At 43.6% G+C, this 19,297-nt stretch overlaps 1 protein-coding gene across 5 annotated transcripts in view; it reads right to left on the minus strand.

Moving 5' to 3' along the window:
• Positions 1 to 19,297, minus strand: part of RUNX1 (RUNX family transcription factor 1) — a 284,318-nt gene that overhangs the window by 197,488 nt on the left and 67,533 nt on the right. Inside the window, exon 1 of one of the 5 annotated variants that reach the window (XM_053310340.1) lies at positions 16,322 to 16,361. The exons of the other annotated variants lie outside the window; for them this stretch is intronic. The gene's annotated coding sequence lies outside the window, so the exon portion shown is untranslated. Of the gene's footprint in view, positions 1 to 16,321; positions 16,362 to 19,297 lie in introns of those variants that run through there. 5 annotated transcript variants of the gene reach the window in all.

The following is a 19,297-nucleotide window of genomic DNA, read 5'->3' on the forward strand; positions in this document are numbered from 1 at the left end:
CCTGGTTGGTCTCCTGTGTTGAAAGAACTACATTGGCTGCCGATATGTTTCCAGTCAAAATACCTATAAAGCCTTGAACAGCTTAGGCCCTGGGTATTTAAGAGAACCTCTTCTTCACCATGAGCCCCACCGTCTGTTAAGATCATCCAGAGAGGTTCGTCTGCAGTTGCCGCCAACCCGTTTGGAGGCTACTCAGGGACGGGCCTTCTCCGTTGCTGCCCCTGGACTTTAGAATGTGATCCCTGTTGAAATAAGAGTCTCCCCATCTCTGGCAACTTTTAAAAACGCACTGAAGACACATTTATTCACCCACGCTTTTAATTAGATTTATAGTTTTAATTTTTAATGTTGGTTTTAAATAATGTTACTGTTAATTATTTTAATGTTTAAATGATTTTAATTGTTTAACTGATTTAATGTTTTAAATGATTTTAATTGTAAACCACTCAGAGACACAAGTTTTGGGCGGCGGTATAAATATATATTAAATAAATAAATAAATAAAATAAACAAACAAATAAAATGTCAAAGTAACAAAAGGCAAAATATCACAAAACAGTTACAGATATTAAAAGCTGTGAAAGACATGGGAGAACATGGTGGGCTTTGCCTGGCCTCTAAATTATAGCAAGGAAGGCATCATGTGAATGTATCTGTGGAGGTAATTCCATAATTTGGGTGCCACATCTGAAATGATACTCTCATCAGCACCCACCCATTGAACCTCAGAAGGCAGGGGCACCCAGAGAGGGATCTTAACTAGTGGGAAAATTTGTGTGAAGATGGCAGTTTTTATGACACCTGGGTCCAAACTGTTTAGGGTTTAACCGTTTATGACCAACACTATGAATTGAGCTCAGAAACAAACTGGTAGTCTATTTAGCTTCTTTAGCACTGACTTGATATGCTCTCTGAGTCTGGCCCAAGTAATTAGTCTAGTTGTAGCGTTCTGCAGATAATGTGGCTGGACCATCTCTCTCCAAGAAGGAATGCAGCTGGTATGTCAGCTGAAGCTGATGAAAGGCACTACTTGCTATGGATGCTTCCTGGCCATCTAGCAGCAATGTTGGATCTAATAATACTCCCACCTGCATCACTTGCAATTATACATGTAATTTGGCTCAGCTCTGGAACAGCTGTAATAATATTAAAGAGGTGAATATATTGAGTATGTACAGAAGACACCTCCCTTGCCAGTAGTTAGCATAGCCAGCTTCTTCACATCCAGAATTAAATTAATCACAGGAAATGGAAATAACTGTTTAGGGGGTATCACTTTATAGGAACATAGGAACGTAGGAAACTGCCATATACTGAGTCAGACCATTGGTCTATCTAGCTCAGTATTGTCTTCACAGACATTGTTTATGTTAATTCTGATGGAAATTGATTTTAACCATTGATGAAAATAACATATTTTCTTTTGACTCCTAAGATACTTAAAGGAAAGATGTATAGCAAAAAAGTAGAAGTGCAGTTAGGCAAACATCAGTCATTCATATGGTAATTACATACTAACGGTTCAGGAATCTTACAGTTCAGGAATCGTGCTGAGCTTTTTGTGTGTTAAGCATGCTGCACACCATACCAAAGACCTTAATGATCAATTAAATCTCTATCATTCAGTCCCAACAATCTTCTTCCCAACAATCCACTGCTTTGGTGACCTTTTCTATGCTATTTAGAAACCTTTCTAATGCAATCACAACAGAAGTGATGTGTCTCTTCTAGGGGCCACCCAGCATGATATACACCAGTACAACAGCAAAGATTTTAAAAAGCCTTTTTAGACTAAATAAATGAGAGATGGAGTGCATGGAATCGTCAATCATTTTGGAGGCTCACTTCCTTTTTCTAAGTTAGTTCATTTTTCCTTTGAAGATCAGAGTATTATATTTTGGCTAAATTCTGGAAACAAGCATGGAGAAGAGGAGCCAATAATGTGGGCTATTTGTGAATTATCTCATTTTAAGCCATGAACCTGACCATGAAAACGTTTTTGCCGTCTAGCAGTTGTTTTCCTCAGTACAGGGAAAGAAGAAAAGAAACCCCAACTGGATTAAAAGCTAGAACTGAGACTCAGGGTCTGTTTGTTAAGAATCTGATTCCGCCTGAAAAGGAAGTACAGTTTTCATTTATCTCACCCGGCCTTTGAAGTACAATCCTCTGCCTTTGTTTAATGGTCTAGGGTAGAAATTGTAGAATGAAAATATTTTTAGTAACAAATCCAAGCCTAAAGAAGCATCCATTTCCAAAATATACTTAATCAGATTTGTGAACTTGCTTTTGTGACTCATGACTCCATTAGTAATGATAATGATAATAATTATGATTATTAACAATGGACAGCACCCAGACTAGCTAGTCATGGCTAAGTATTATTGAAATCAATGAGACAATTTAGTCATGACTAACTTAAGTCTGATTATTTTCAATGGGACTAGTCATGACTAACTTAGTCTGGATGCTGCCCATTTTCTATACACTTTATGTATACAGTACATTCCTAATTTTATTCCCCCTCACCCATGAGGCAGACCACTACTATTTTATAGAATGAGAAAGAGAGAATGGTTGAGAGAGAATGACCATTCTGCAATTTTGCAATTGCATCACATGTATACAGAATGAGTTACTGTTACAAAAGTAGTATGTTTAGAATCCAATGATTGCCTCAATTGTTTTGGTTCAATGAAAATCTGAGATCTGCACTGTACATGAGCTCCTGTGGAGCATGTTGCTTGAATCCAGGATTTTTCAGCAATCTCTGCTTGGCAAAATGTCAACCTCACATGGAACTGAGATCCATAATCAGGACTTGTAGTCAGCTTGCCATCTTCGTTCCATGTCGGGCCAGCATGTTGCCAAGTGGATATTGCTAAAAGAAATCCTGGGTTTCCCCCAACAACATGCTCTGGAGGAGTGCACACATAGCAGGGAACTCAGATTTTCAACAAACTGATATTATACTGATCGTGGGAACCAGCTCTTTCAATTTTGAAAAGAACAACAACCAGAGCAACAGATTGTTTTACAAGAGGACATTGGCCTAGCGCAAAACTGTTGCACTACCTAGTTGTATGTAGCAGTTGAACAACTGTAGTATGCCTCATTTGTCTTGGTGGAAACTTGTGTACAAGAGCACTAAAGCACTACATTTCAATAGTGCTCTTGTGCAACCCCCCCCCCCTCATTTTTAGCCCAACTAAGCTAACTGCTTGCCAGGGCTGGACTGGGGGCTCTGAGAGGAGGAGGGGGGGAATGCATGTCGGGAGGGCGCCGGGTTTTGAGCAGAATGGGTATTTAAGGGTAGGAGTATTCACTGCTGCTGAGTGTGGCGGGGCACAGGGGTGCCCCGCAGGTGGGGCACACCAGGAATATGCCCTGTTTCCCTATGGGCCAGTCTGATCCGGTCTGAGCACCAGCACAAATTTGCACATTCCACAAGTGTGCCATTGCTCTGGATGTCAGCCAATGACATTTCTTGTCCTTATGGCTAAAGAGGTAATCTTAAAGCCACACTGATTCGGCCTTGCGAAATCTCAGAATGAGACTGGCAGCTGATGTTGATTTAATTCAGGAGAGATCAGAATTGCTGGGCTTCAGTGCCCCTCTTCTTTGCCCTTTCCATGTTGAGCAGAATATCATATCTTACACAGGTCACAGGATACAGATTTCCTTGATATAGAATTTGTGTTGCATTGGTGCAGAATAGTCTGGTGGCTATAGGCCACCTCCAGCCTCAGAGGCAAGATGCCTCTAAATACCAGTTGGAGGGGAGCAACAGTAGGAGAGAGGGCATGCCCTCACCCCCCTCTGGGTTTCTCAGAGGCATCTGGTGGGCCACTGTGTGAAACAGGAATGCTGGATTAGATAGGCCTTCAGCCTGATCCAGCAGGCCTATTCTTATGTTCTTATTTATTTGTTTTGCAAGTGCCCTGTGGCCAGCCAGCACAGCTCCTGCCTGTGGCTTCCAGCAGCATCTGGTGGGCCACTGTGCGAAACAGGATGCTGGACTAGATGGGCCTTGGGCCTGATCCAGCAGGACTGTTCGTATGTTCTTGTTTATGACTGAGGCAGTATTCCAATCCACACTTTCTAGAGTCCAAGTTCAAGTGCCTATTCACTTGATCCCACTGGCTCACTAAAACAGAAAATATTAAGAGTGGAACATTAGCAGGAATTCTAGGAGGCATCACTTGCAAAAGCAGGGCCCACCTTTGAACTTTTCACGACAAACTTACTGTTGCTCATCAGGACCATTCAAGCGGGGGGGGGGGAGAGAAAAAGAAATGAAAAGATGAAACAAGGACATATAGGAAAAGGAAATGAAAAGAGCTTTATTAGTCAGTTTCTTCTCCTGCCTGACCCAATTATCAGATTTTGCATTTAAATTTAAGACAGTAGATCAAACAGCAACAACCACTTTGTACTTTTGCCAGGAGACCATATGATATCTCTCAGTGACTCTCCTGCATGCCAGGAATAAGAAGCCATGCTTCTAACTTAGTTTGTTTTACATTACATATGGTGCAATGTGCAAAGTGAACAGAAAAAGAGGGAGGGAGAGAACTCATCAATGGCTGCAGTCATAGAAGATGTCCAGGATGTATGGTCCAATAATCAATTAGGACAAATCAAGAAAGAAAAGGAAATATTAATTATAAATATCCACGTAAGCTATAAAAGAAGGCAGGCCAAAGGTTGGCGTCATGCTAACTTCGAAAAAATGAACTGGCCAGAACTATTTTTAACAAGCACATTTAAAGCAGAAAATGTTCCGGGTGCTTCGACATTTGTTTCAGAGCCTGAAAAACCCATTTTCCTAAATTAATCACAAACATGAAGAGCTAACAGTGATACAATATGCTATTGCATAAACAGAATGTTACTAAGATTTTACTGAAACGTTTTTGACTAACTTTGGGGAAACAATAGTATTTAGTTGTTGAGCTCTGGGATATTTAAGGTCTAGAGTGGGATAGTATGCAGAATGAAGAAGGACATTTTTGCATGCTCTTTTATAATCTCTGCACATTTGCATTACTAGTATCAGTAGCGTGCACTGGAAAAACTTGACATTCAGTGCTGAGAACATCCCATTCTCAGGACATTTGGAGATGTTCATAAAAATACCATGTGTGGCTTTCATTGCTGAAGTTTGGATGGGTTTCTAAACAATAACAGAACCATTCTTGTATGAGTAACTGTGGAAATGGTTCTAAACTAGTGATTTTCTAAAATGGACTGTGAGAGAGTACTGTGACTAGATTCCCAGTAGTGGGTGTTGAGGGCAAATTTCTTCAACTTGGGTTCCAGAAGTGACACATGAAAAAAAATAAAATTCTGTTGATGGTTCCCATCAGTACAAGCTTTCTGAGTCAGTGTTCTAATACCCAGTCTTGTCTACACTGGATGTAATCTCCAATTAGTTCCATGGAACATAATGGCCCCAATTCAGAGATCATTCTGTGCAATTTTCAGCTGCATGCATATTGCTGTGTGCATGGAGTTTCCCACTGAATTACTGTTAGTCCTGAGAGAACTGCTCCTTTGTTTTGGAGAAGTGGTACTTAGAATCAGTATCTTCACCAGACCATCCAAACAGGTGAGCAATGAGGCCAGAAATGAGATAATGTTTGACAGAGTGCACATGACCATGATTTAGCAATGGGACATTGTGCACACAACCCTGGTTGTTGGATGCAGAGTTTCCCCCCCACAATACCCTGAGGTCATTCACACAATCAAAAACTGTGTTCTACTCAGGTTTGCAAGCTATGGGTGCTCCCAATTTTCAGTTGTGCGAAAGCAAGGTAGGGGGAAAACCTGGGTAGCTTTTCTGTGGTGCCTACCTTGCTTCCACACAATCCCTTTTACCCAGGTTTTCCTCTTACCTTGCTTGTACACAATGGAAAATTGGGAGCACACACAGTTCCCAAACCCGGGTAGAACACAGTTTTTGATTGTGTGAATGTCCTCTCTTTTTCATTTGCAGGGCCTGTGAAGGAGTTCCAATATTAATGTCTGCATTTGCTTTTGGTAAGCCTTATCTCACTTGATCCCAAATCTCACCCACAATTTTTTTCCATGTTCTCCATAAAGGGTCAGTTATAGATTTTCAGGGCCTTTCAGCAAGGTGACCTCTGTTGACCCCCTCCTACCTGGGTGGGATAGCAGCAGGGGCAGCGTTTTTCCATGCTTCCATTCTGTTGCTGGCTGGCAGCAATAACAGTGTCTTGCCACTGGCATGTGTCTCCTCCATCCCTCAATAGCTGCTGCCACTGGCATGTGTCTCCTCCATCCCTCAATAGTGCCCCATATAGCATCAAGACACTACATGGAACACTGTGATGAGGAAATGACAGCTGGCCAGAATGCTGCTGTGGCCACCAAGAATGAAAGAAACTTACCACCATGGTAAGGGGAGCTTACCCAGTCAGCTAGCACAAGCTGTTGGTTAAGTCCAATTCTCCTGATGGGGACAGGGAAGGCAGCAGAAGTGGCTGCCACAGTGTCCTCTCAGGACAATGGGTCCTTGGCAGATGTTCAAGGGTACTTTGTAATGCTGCTGGCCCTGCGCACTTTAAATATTGTCCTGGAGTAATTGAAATGGATAGGTGCCTTTCTGGATCATCTCTTAAAAAACAAAAACAAAAAAACTCTTGGAAGAAGGGAAAAAAGTACTGTTATGCAACTCCATGGTGTATGATGGATGTGTGCTATGGCATTTACCATCCAAAGGAGTTCCTCCCCTAAAGTTGGGGAAGAAAAAGGTTTGCATCTATTGGGATGGTGAGGCCATTCTCCCACCGAGACTATAGGCTACCATATGAAGCAGTAGTTCAAGTTACTGAATTTTAGTATAGATTGCAGTTTTGGTTTTCAATCCAGTGCACAGCATGATTCACTTGTCTTTCCATATCATTCTCAAAAACATGGGTAACAATGTGGTTTGGGTAAAATGCATTCAGCTTGCTATGAGTATTGCTTAGGAGGCAGAGTTTAGATGCAGTAATCTGTTCATCAGAGGCAGATATTTTTTGTAAGTGGTCTTGGAGTAAGGAAACACAAGACTTAAAACAGGTCTTGAAATACAATTACAAAATTGGCTAATGCTTCCGCATAAAATGATAAAAATGATAACTACACTGCTGTAGACACATGCATGTCATAGTTATTACAGATGTTAATTTACTGAAGTATGAGACACCAAGAAAATGTAAAGAGCATTTGTATGTATGAGCTGGAAAGTATAACTACTAAATGGTAGAAAAGGAGGCTCCCATCCAAAAAAGCATTTTGTTAGAGCCAAATGTTCTCTTCCAAGCCTGCTTGCAGTGTTCCAAAGGGAATAGTTTTCCCCTTGAATGGCAGAAATTTAGGCTTCCTTATAGGAAGGATTTCCCTTCCAGAAATTGCAAACAAAAAAAAAAGACCAAAAAAGATATCAGATGTGATTATTTTGTGCCAGAGAACAGACATTTGAACGGAATCATTTCTTTGTTTTACATTACAAAGTTTAGACTGAAAGTAAACTATATAAAAATGAAGGATTTGGAATTATAAGCATAATGGGTCTCATTTTATTTCAACAAAAGCACACTCTCCCTCTCTTTTCCTCTCTGCTTTGTACTCTCTCCTAACTTATCTCACTGTTTCTTTGCTGCTCCTCCGCTTTCCCTCCTTTTAATTTGTTTTGTTTTAAATCATGACAGGTACAGCCCAGCTTAAGTTAGGGCACATGCACTCCTGTGGAACCACTCTAGATAGTGCAGTATCCTGAGTTACTCCTGTGGAGTGCATGCACCCTGGCCCTTACTATCCAACAGCAGGGTTCAGATGCCTTACTCTCTGTGCCACCAAGTCAGTTTACTGGGACTTTTCCACAATGTCCCCTATCAATGTCATGAAAATAAAAAAATAGCCAGCCAATACAAGAAGAATCTGGTGACCTGGGGAACCGATTGGTTTTCCCACTGGCCACATATAAGAACTCTCCTAGGCTAGGCTCCCCAGTTTGAGCTCCTTGTTGGTAAGATAAAGTGCCAAACAGCCTTGCCTTGCTTTCTCTGGAGCCTGACCAACAACTCATCATCTGCCTCTAGCTCTTCAATCTGTTTGCCATGCCAGAACCTGATGACCAGCTTGCCTAGGCCATATCATCTGCTTCTAGCCTTTTGGATCCTTGTTTGCATGCTCTGGATCAGAACACTGGGCTATTTGACCATAAAATTTGCCTCAGACTTTGCAGCATCATCTCCTCAAACACCAGTTTTTCATCTTAGAAAGAAACAATTGGGTGGTGGCTGTTTTTTAAATCTGGTGTCATGTGACTGTCTGAATGTAGAACCATATCATTAACAATGTTCTGAACCATTGTCTGGTTGCAGTGAAGCACTGGATGTAGGTTAAAAATGGAAATTTAATCCAATCACAACAGAGGCATTGTTGGTCAGAGAGGAAGCTGATTCTGGCTTGGGTTTATTACTGTTCTGGTCAGGATTGCACTCCTCTTGAGGATCAGGTTTGCAGCTTGTAGTACTCCTCGATCTAGTTCTGCCCCTGGAATCTCAAGTTGTGACTGTGGCCAGATTCGGCTGGTGCACCAACTGCGTGACAGATCTGACTATGGCAATCCATCCCTTAGTTACATCACAACTGGACTAGTGTAATACACTCTGCATGAGACTGCCCCTGAAGTTTGTCCAGAAACTTCAGTTGGTACATATGGTAGCCAGGGTACTCTCTGGGGCTGATTGGTCAGAGTATATTATGCCAGGGCATTGCAATCTTCTGGTATATCTCCAGGCGCAATTCAAGGTGCTAGACATTACATACAGTACATCACTGACTCACTGTTATCCTCTCTAATAAAACGCTTGGTGTCCGTCCGTGGACGGACACCAAGCGTGTGTCCGTGCCTCCCTGCCCTGTTCTGCGCCTGCGCTTCGCGCAGGCGCAGAACAGGGCAAGGGAGACACGACGGCCGGCACCCGGGGGCCATCTTGGGCGGCCAGAAGCGGCCGCCCCGAAAAAGCAGGGTGAGCGGCGCCGGCGAACACTGGCCGCCGCCGCCTTGCCCAGAGGACACCCGCGGCGACAAGGGAGAGGCCCCAGGGAGCGGAGGACCCGGCCAGAGCTGCGGGCGGCGGCGGGTGGCGGGCCCGCTGGAGCCGCGGGCCGCCGCGGCGGTGGGTGGCGGGCCCGCCGGAGCCCTGGGTGGCCGCCCCGGCCGGAGACACGGGCCGCGGTGGGTGGCGGGAGGGGGAATGGCGGCGGAGGCCCAGACCGCCGCAGGGAGACGGAGGCCGGGACCGGGGGCCGAGCGAAGGCCGAAGTAAACAGAAAAGCAAAAATACAGCCTCCGCCGCTGCCTCCGAAATCCCACCCTCCCTCCCAGCTTCCAAAACCACCTTACCCTGTCCCATTACAGTTGAACAAAGAAAGTCCTAAATTTAGGAGGGAGAGGGGAGCTCTCAAGCAGTGCTCCTCCCTCTTCAAAGGTTCTGCCCGAACTGGCGCTTGGGGCCGAAAGGACGCAAGAGGCGTCCTTTCAGTCCCAAGCGCCAGTTCGGGCAGAGCCTTTGCAGAGGGAGGAGCACTGCTTGAGAGCTCCTTTCTCCCTCCTCAATTTTGGACTTTCTTTGCTCAACTGTAACGGGACAGGGTAAGGTGGTTTCGGAAGCTGGGAGAGAGGGAGGGTGGGACTTCAGAGGCAGCAGCGGAGGCTGCATTTAAAAAAAAAACAAACAGTAAAGGGGAGAGGAAAAGGCTAGCGCCCGTTATTATAACGGGCTTCAGAACACTAGTTTTTAATGAAACACAGGGCTTTCCTTCAGGGCAGGTGCTCAAACCTGAGTGCATGAGGCTCCAGGCAGACCAATGTTTTAATTGGTGTATTTATAAAATAAGAGTAATTAGAACAGGTATAAATCAAAATTTCTGTCCACACATATGAAAATAAGGACCTTTTACTCATCCTGAGAGCGCACCTGAAAGTATAATGTCCTGCGAGCACTCCCAAAAGTCCCACCTCAGCACTGACACACTGAGAAGCATCACCCTCTCTGTGCTGTCCACACTTACTTTTCCTCTTCAGAAAAACACCATAAGCATGGGAAGTGTGGCGGCATAAGGTTTCTCAGCACATCAGCACCAAAGCGAGCCTTGTTGGTGCGCTCTCGGGATGCTATACACGAGTACAGCATCTCTCTTTTTAAAATATCTGAACAGGGCTAAAAGTGCTTGGGTATGTGAGCATTTCTTTCTTTACAGATTCTGTTTTTAAAAATACTATATTGAAATAGCCTACCTATTCCTAACCTATAATCCATTCCTACCCACCCTTCCCACACCATCCCCAAACCCAACAACCCTAACTGGCCAACCTAACTACCTTTTCCATCCCAACATTCCACCCTCTGAGTGCCAGCATCTTTCTGCCCGCTTACGTCCACATTCCTTCTGCCAAACAACACTCCCTCTCAATCGGAAATGGCTCAGGCATTGTTTATTACCTATAAAGTCCTAAATGGTTTGGGACATGGTTACTTGAGGGACAGCCTTATCCCACTAGAACCTGCTCACACACTGTATTCATTACTGGGAGTCCTATTCCACATTCCACCCTATGGAAATTTAGTTGGTGGGGACAAAAAACAGAGCCTTCTTGGTAATGTCGTCCAGCCTATGGCATTTCCTCCCCACTTCCCACCCCCCACCCCTGAGCCTTGACTGTTCTGGTCATAGATGGCCTTTAAATGGGCAGTGAAAAAAAATGCCCTGTTCACCTGGCTTTTCATTTATTGGCCCCTGGATTTCATGTTTTTGTTTATTTATTACATTTATAAACCACTAACAATTTTGTGGCGGTGTACATAACTTGAAACAATACATGGTTTTGCTGCTCTGGTGTGCCTTGACTTTTATCTCTGTTTTTCTACCCTTTAAAATTTTTAGACTGTTGGGCGTTTGTTTTTTCATTTTCAGCTTTTGATTGTTTTATTAAGTGCTGTGACCACCTTGGAAGCCCTTTCAATGAGGCATGATATAAATGCTTAAAAAAAAAAAAAAAGCACGCACACCAGAAGGCCAAAACCCCACCAGAAGCATGTAGGCAGGGCGAAAGTCATGAGGAAACCCAGCATTTACTGCAGAGGCAAATACAGGTGTCATTTGAAGAGTGAAGGCCAAGGGCTGCTGGGCTCACCATAAAAGAGCAAAACCCCCACACTGGCTCCTGTTTTTAATGTATGCCTGTACACAACCACAGGCCATTGTTGTGAACCAAGCTGGGTTTAATGTTGGGGTCAGGGTGTCCCCAACAGCATGATCAAGTTGTGAATCATGACTCACTAGCTATAGACCATTGCATTAAACCACACAAGTCCTTTGGAGAGCTTCTTCCTGTGGTAAAAAAGAAGAAGTGAAAGGTAACTTCTGAAGGCATAGTGTTAAAACATCAACTTTCCTTTTATTTATTTGAAATGTGCTCTGAGCCAGAGCCGCATATTCAGAGAGCTTTTTGAGCATCAAGGAGGAACTTAGACTTTATTCACCATCCTGGCTCTCTTTAGGTCTAGCACATACCTCTTCCTTTCTCTGGTGATGTATGCAGCCCAGAACATACAGAGCTCTCACAGAGCAAACTCATTAGCTGTTTACCCTGTTGGAAAGCATCTAGCCTACCTCAAACCTTCATATCAGAATAAATGGATTTCAGGGGAAGAAAATTATAGTCGTAATATGAAGGATTTTGTTACATCTATGATAGCAGTAACTGAAGCCAAACATAATGATCAAGAGAAGGTTGATTCAGGTGTACAAGAGAGTTTACAAGAGAGTCTACAAATGCATGTTGGGTCCATTTAAACCCAATGAGAGTTCTGTCATTGACTGCTATGCACTCAGGTCAATTTGGCTTTACAAACTAAGCCTCATATGCTTACTGATGCTTTTTTCTTGCTTGAGTATATTTAGACACTTGCAAGTCACAACCAGACCCAAAACACATGCAAATGTAATATCAACATTATAATACCACCTAAAGTGCCACAGCAGTTTCAGTCCCATCTTTCCACTGTTACTGCTGCACACATGGTTACTTCAGCCCATGTAGACTAGTAAACTCCATTTAGTCTGTACTGCTGAATGTCCCACAAGCTTCCGGCTGTGAAAAGTCCAGGTCAGACACAATCAGATCTTTGTTCAGTGAATCACTGCCTAAAGATTTTTATTAAATCCAGTTTAGTCTGCTCTGCTGCAGTGATGTGCGCCTTTGTGGGAATACGAGCGTTTAACAAGTTACCAAGGAAGAGCTAGACATGCAGTGTGCTGCTGACACAGGCGGGGGAGGATGGGGATTAGCCCTCTGTGATGTGTGTGGCTAATGAAGTCACCATGCATTCTGCTTATTAGTTCCAAAGACAGCTGCTGGTTCCTGACACATGGTCCCCAAAGGAGAAAGCACAAAAGGTGGGGGAAGAAATCCAACGATTCTTAAAACAACCAAAGAAAGTTAAACCTCAGGAGTAGAGTAGAGGGTGGCATGGATCTTTGTTTTAGAATGTAAAAGTGCACTTTTATGTAAAAGATATAGAAGAATTTCCACTGGCCTCTGATAAAACACATGTAGTAACTTGGATGGTATCACAGGGCAGGCTTGCCCAGTGTCAACAGACCAGTAAAATAATTTTGGGCTTAGAAGTTTTGATTGATTGCTTTAAATACTGGGACTTCCTCTTGAAACAAAATTGCAATGGCTGATGCCAGAGCTGTGTTTGATTTTTGTCCCTCAGAGATGCATTCCACCCGAAAAGCTTCACACTGAATTTCATTCAAAGTTCATGAAGTGTACCTGATGGCACATGGATTTTTTTGGATAAATGTCAGTTCAAATCTTTTATTTTAATTTTGGTAGCTCAGTTTAGAATTTGACCCTTTAAAACAATGCTTCAACTAATTTTGGTCATTGTATACAAGACAGAATCCTCAGCCTTTCCCATGTAATCTATAGTAGACTGAATATATGGGGGTGTTAGTTACAGAGGTGCCAGGCACAGACAACAGTCCAGAGCTCCCTGAGATGGAGATCCTCTAGACAGAACCCACTGAGTGGCACCCCTTGAACTGGAACCCACAGCCTGAGGAGTCACTGACCTTGTGACCAAGGACCACCTCATCTCCACTTCCAACCAAGAGAAACCAATATAGTATGGATGGAAATAGCCAACGGAGTGCAAGGCTCCAGGTACAAGGATCACTCTTTTAAATATCTACATTCATCCCAGAAGGGGCAGAGCCTGGCATAGGTAACCAGGCTAGGAGAGATGTAAGAGCTCAGTTGTGTTCTAGACAACAGCCCTCTTTAGGTGTTGTCAAACTGTGTACAAGATCAACACCCATGGGAGTACACCAGGAAGCCCCACGCAGTGGCGCCTGATCCCCCCCTTTTTTTTACATTTTATAGTTGAGTGACGGCAGCTGCTACTGCTACCACAAAGCCTGCCCCACCCCAGCAGCATCCACTACCTCCTCCTGCCTGCCACCAGCTCTTGTAGTGCCAGTGGGGAGGAAACAAACAGTTCGCCAGCACACCTGATGTACAAAAGCTTGGTTGGCAAATGGGTGTGTGGGTGTGCATGCCTGCCTGCTGCCATTTCCCAGCAGCTTTTACATCACACACCAGGTACACTGGCGGACTGTTTGTTTCCTCTCTGCTGATGCTGCAAGAGCTGGTGGCAGGGGTGGCAGTGGTCAACAGTAGAGGTAGGGGCAGAACTTGGAGCCTGAGGAGGAGGAGGCAGCAGAAGTGGAGAGAGGATACAGGTCCTTGGTGGCCCCTGGGGGAGGCTGACTCACTTTTTTGAATATGTTTGAATGCCTATAGTTACACCCATGGCCCCAGCCCTCTGCTGATGGACCACCTCCTTCTCATTTTTAGCCTACTTTCCGGTAGGCTTATGAGATCACTCGACATTCCGTGTGTGTCCGTGTGTGTGTCTGTCTGTCTGTATCTACAGACACACACATTTGTGTGTCTATCTGTGTGTGTGTCTGTGTGTCCATCTGTGTTTGTGTGTGTGTGTGTCTGTATCTATCTACTCCACAATGCCTGGACCAATATAAACCAAATCGGGTCGAGTTGTAGAGACATGTAGGGACACTTCAGTGGTGTTGTTTGTGATGATGTCATCCACCCCAATGGTGTTGTTTGTGATGATGTCATCCACCCCAATTCAATGATGTCATCCACCCCAACGGTGTTGTTTGTGATGATGTCATCCACCCCAATTCAAGATGGCAGATGCATAAATGTTTGAGGTGCAAGTGGGCTAACTTGTGAACCACCTAACCAATTTTAACCAAATTTTCTACAGCTGTAGGGACACATAGAGAGGCCTCAACAGAATAGTCTTTGTTGATATCATCCACGCTGATTCAAGATGGAGGAGACGTTCTTGAAATAATGCTCTCAGGGGCTTACAAAACGTAAAACACAATCATTCAGTAAGAACAAGAACATCAATTGAAACATTTAAAAGTAACTACAAAATAGCATTATGGGGTGCCTATACACACTTCTGGTACTCTAACACAACCAGGAGCAACTTCCATTGAGCAGATAGGAAGATCTGGAGGAGGACCTGGGAGGTGCACACAAATCCCCATTTCCCATAATGGCTACATACATGTGCTGAGGGGAGGCGGGCTCAATAGGAATCCTCAACATGTGGGTGCTTTGGCTGTGGTAGGCCTGGATTGTGTCCTAAACAATCCTCACCATACCAGGTTGCTGTTACCAGCCTTATCTCTGTTTCAGGGGCAAATGCTAAGAGTTAAGGCTGCAAGCCTGCATCAAATTCATAAATATCCTGGGTATTCAATGGGACTAACCCATGCATAGCTGATGCCAGGATTCCCTTAATATGACATTTATATGGGTGGGCAGACTTACAAAGCAAACACAAATATTATTTTCTTTTCATTTCGAGTTTTAAACAGAAAAAAAAAAACCCTGTATAATTTAGCTGCATAAAAGAAGCCTCATTCAGCTATATTTTCAATCCCCAGGCAGAGAATAGCGGGAAGCTTTTGCTCCAATACTAGGAATTCAAAGGAGCAATGTTAGCACAACAAATGGCTCTCTCACAAGGAACACTGTGTGCAGTACATGTACAGGCACTTGAACAAGAATGCCCCAATATAAATGTACAGTCTCCAGCTATTCCTGTCTGATGAGTATTGCCAATAACATCGCTACCGTCTGTAATAATAAAGTGGAATCTGCTCCTTTGTCCTTGTAAACTGCATGTGAAATTAGCATGCGTTTTGGCTTACTGAGGTCAGCCCATGAATTAAAAAGAAAAGACAAGAGAGCCTCTATCCTAGATTCCCACTAGATTACTTTATTTTACCATGAATATAGTCCAGGAACAGTGTCCATTAAACAGAGTGAAAGAGCTACAGGACTGCTGCACCATGGTGGATTTTAGAGAGTTTACTTGTGAAAGAAAGAGGGCCTGAGCACATGACCTGGCTATTCACTTTCAGGAAAAGACCTATGTCACCAAGGAACCCTCCAAACTGTGCAAGTTTGCTTATAATGTATTTGATTTTACATTTATTCTAATGACACTGGCTGATGTCCAGAGCAGTCTTCCAGTAGCAAGAAAGGAAGATGCATTAGCGTGAGGGACAGCTTCCCTACTATCATTCTGGCCTCGCAGCCTGGGGAAGGCAGGGCAGGGAGAGCATTTGAGGCAGAGCATTTGATCTGGCTCTGAGAGTGCCTTGTGCCATTCAAAAGCATGCTTCTGAGTGCCGCGCAACTTTCAGGTGACACACTGCACTCCCAGAGCCAGAGCCAGAAATCAACATTCACTCCTCCCTGTCATGCACCTGGCCCAAGTCAGCTTTGTGGCCCCAGCAGAACTTGGAAAGGTGTTCCTTGTGCCAGCAGGACTTCTTTCTTTACTACCAGTAGGCTACTCTAGATGTCAGTCACTGTTTAGACTTTCACAAAATGTATACTTTCTCTGCTGGATATGTAAGAACAGCAGTACCACCCACCAGTCCTCTTCTAATGAGCCTACAGAGCTGATTACTCACTGGAAAAGTCCAGTGCAGAAAACTTAGATTGTGTTTTCATAAAAAGCACAAGAAGAATAATAATCTTGATTTACAACCAATGATCAGATACACAAAAGCCAAAAGCCAAAACACCCCCTGGTAGCATTATACAATACAATGAGCTCTTTCTCGTGATCGGTAGAAAGGGCTCAAAAGGGGGCAGGGGAGGAAGCGTCAAAATGTTTACCTCCCCCACAGACGATCTCCCTGCCATTGCTGGGTGGTGCATTGCCCGCCCAGATGACTGCCTGCTGTTTCCAGCAGCATAGAGGTTTGTGGGCTGGGAAGCCCCCAGAACTCCCATAATGCACTGCACGGGTGCACAGTACATTATGGGGAGCTTTCTGATACAGGCCAGGAAGCTACTTCATGTGTAGGAGCCACACAGTGCTGCACGTCACTGACATACAATCAGTTAGCCGATGTAAGAGCCTGCTTGTTCCCTTAACCTGGTTAACAGCCGGGGCTCCCTACAGGGTTTGCCACAGTGCTACTGCTGGGAGCCAGGCAGCTCCTGGCAGTTCCAATGTGCACCAAAGACCGGGCTTGGCTGTCTAAGCCTGGTCTTTGGTGCATGTGTGAACAGCCTCCATGAATACAACAGGTCAAATTAAACATATTTGACATATGTTTTATTAAAATTAAACATATTTGACATATTTGACAAATTAAACATAACCTCTAGCATGTAAGATTGAATTAAATCTCATCGGAAGTCCTTTGTTGCCTAGTCTTAATGGCTGCCAGGCAAAAATTAGATACCTTTCAAGTAGTATCTACCCAATTATCAGAGACGAGAAGCAGTGTATAGTAGGGATGTGCGAAACGTTTCAGATACAAAATGTTTTGTACCCAAAACAGCCTGTTTCGGGTGTTTTGTAGATAAAACAAAACACCCATTTTCCAGATCCAAAAGTTTTGTATACAAAACAAAACGTCCCTGTTTCGGCTACAAAAGGTTTTGTTGTTTCGGACCTCCATTTTGTGGTGATCTCTGAGTCAGTCTCCATTTTGTGTTTGACATCTCTTTGAATTTCCCACCCTTCCAGCCTTCTGATCGGTGACCTAAATCATGGGCTGACCTACTGACAATTCCCTCCTTGTTCTGCATTGGCCCTTTTGCTTCTTGCCACTCTTTACTGACCCCACATTGGCCAGGGGAAAGATTGCTAACCCATAGGGTGCTTGGGTCTGTTGTTTCTGTGGTGTTCTGAGTGTAGATTCTCTGGTAGCATATGAGAGTGAATTCTTGTTTTTCACTGAAAATCTCATATGCTACCAGAGAATCTACAATGAACACCTCAGAAACAACAAAACCCAGTACCCCATGGGCTTGTGGGTATGGGGGTGGTTGGCACCCTATGTGCACTACACAACCCCTCGCTCTGGGCAACCCCAGTGCCCCCCAAGTGGAACTATGGGGCTGCTGAAACCTAAACCTCCATTATTCCCTATGGGAGAAATCTTAAAGACATGTAAACTTCAACAAATCCCAAAAGATCAGCTTTTTGCCCAATTCCTTTGAAATAATTCTGGAAGTTTCCTTGCCACCATTGGGCACTACCACCCACCACACTCCGCTCTGGGTCATCCCTTTCACCTTGATTTTAAGCAATACATTTGCTAGAATCCCCATTATTCCCTATGGGAAAATTCTTAAAGATGTGTAAACTTAAAAAAATTCACCAAAAAATCCACCCTTTGCCTAATTTCTTTGAAATTTGGGTGGTACCTTCCACCCATTTGACACTACCACCACCACCCACTCTTTTTGCCCTGGGACCCTTTTTAAAAATCCAAATCAATTCGGATTCGGAAAATTCGGCTACAAAATAAAACAAGGCTGATTCGGATTCAGAAAATTTGGGTACAAAACAAAACGGGGGTGTTTTGATTTGGATACAAATCGAAACAAGAAAATTCCAAAATGCACAGCCCTAGTGTATAGCAAGATTCACCCCTACCTGGTCTATTAAATAACACCCAGCCTAGCATGTAAGTCTTTACAACAGGAGCGGTATAAAAGAACATGCTGTATTATCTCGGGTGATTCCTCACCACAGAGACAGATCCTGTTTGCTTGAGGCATTTTATTACACTTGCCATAAAGTATTGCCTAGGGGAGGAGATCATACCTACTCTAAAGAATGCTTTATATAATTTAGAAAAAGTAAATGCCGATAGATATTTCACTGGGGAATGGCTGATACTTAGAAAATGCTCTCGGTTGAAATCAGAGATCATACTGAGATCATTTTGGTGTTCCACATCCTCTATTCTCTGTGCAAGTACTCTCTTAGCTTGGGCTAAGCCTAAGGACAACAGATACCCTGGGGGCAGTCCATAGGACAAACATTTCTCCGTAAGTACTGTCTCCCATCCCAATCTATAGTTATCAGCCAGGACCAGAGTGTCCAAACCCATAGGACACAGATTAAGTTTCAGCCAATAGTTGCCCATCCCCCTAATAATAATAATAATTAATAATAATAATAATAATAATAATAATGCTCTAATAATAAACTCGAATAATAATAGAGTTTGGACTAGACAAGTGTACTGCATTAATAATGAACAGAGGAAAAATAAAAAACCCAGAAGGAATAGAACTGCCCAATGGAAGCAACATCAAGAACTTGGAAGAGAAAGAACATTACAAATACTTGGGCATTCTCCAGGCTGATAATATTGCACACACTGAAGTTAAAAGAAAAATTGGAAGTGAATACATCAGGAGAGTTAGAAAAATCCTAAAGTCTAAACTCAATGGCAGGAACACCATACAAGCCATAAACACCTGGGCTATACCTGTTATCAGATACTCTGCAGGAATAACAGACTGGACCCAGGCAGAGCTAGAGGCACTAGATCGTAAGACCAGGAAAATAATAACCATCAATCATGCTCTGCACCCCCGCAGTGATGTAGACAGGCTATACCTCCCTCGCAGCTCAGGTGGAAGAAGAATGCTGCAAGTCCATCAAACAGTAGAGGAGGAGAAAAGAGGCCTTGAAGAATATGTAAAGGACAGTAAAGAAGATGCACTTAAAATGGTCAATAACGAGAAACTATTCAACACCAATGAAACAAAGCAGGCCTACAAGAAAAAACAAGTCAAGAACTGAGCAGAAAAATGGAAAAATGAGCCACTGCATGGTCAATA

This window comes from Hemicordylus capensis, chromosome 3 (assembly GCF_027244095.1).
Source record: "Hemicordylus capensis ecotype Gifberg chromosome 3, rHemCap1.1.pri, whole genome shotgun sequence".
Classification (NCBI taxonomy): Eukaryota; Metazoa; Chordata; class Lepidosauria; order Squamata; family Cordylidae; genus Hemicordylus; species Hemicordylus capensis.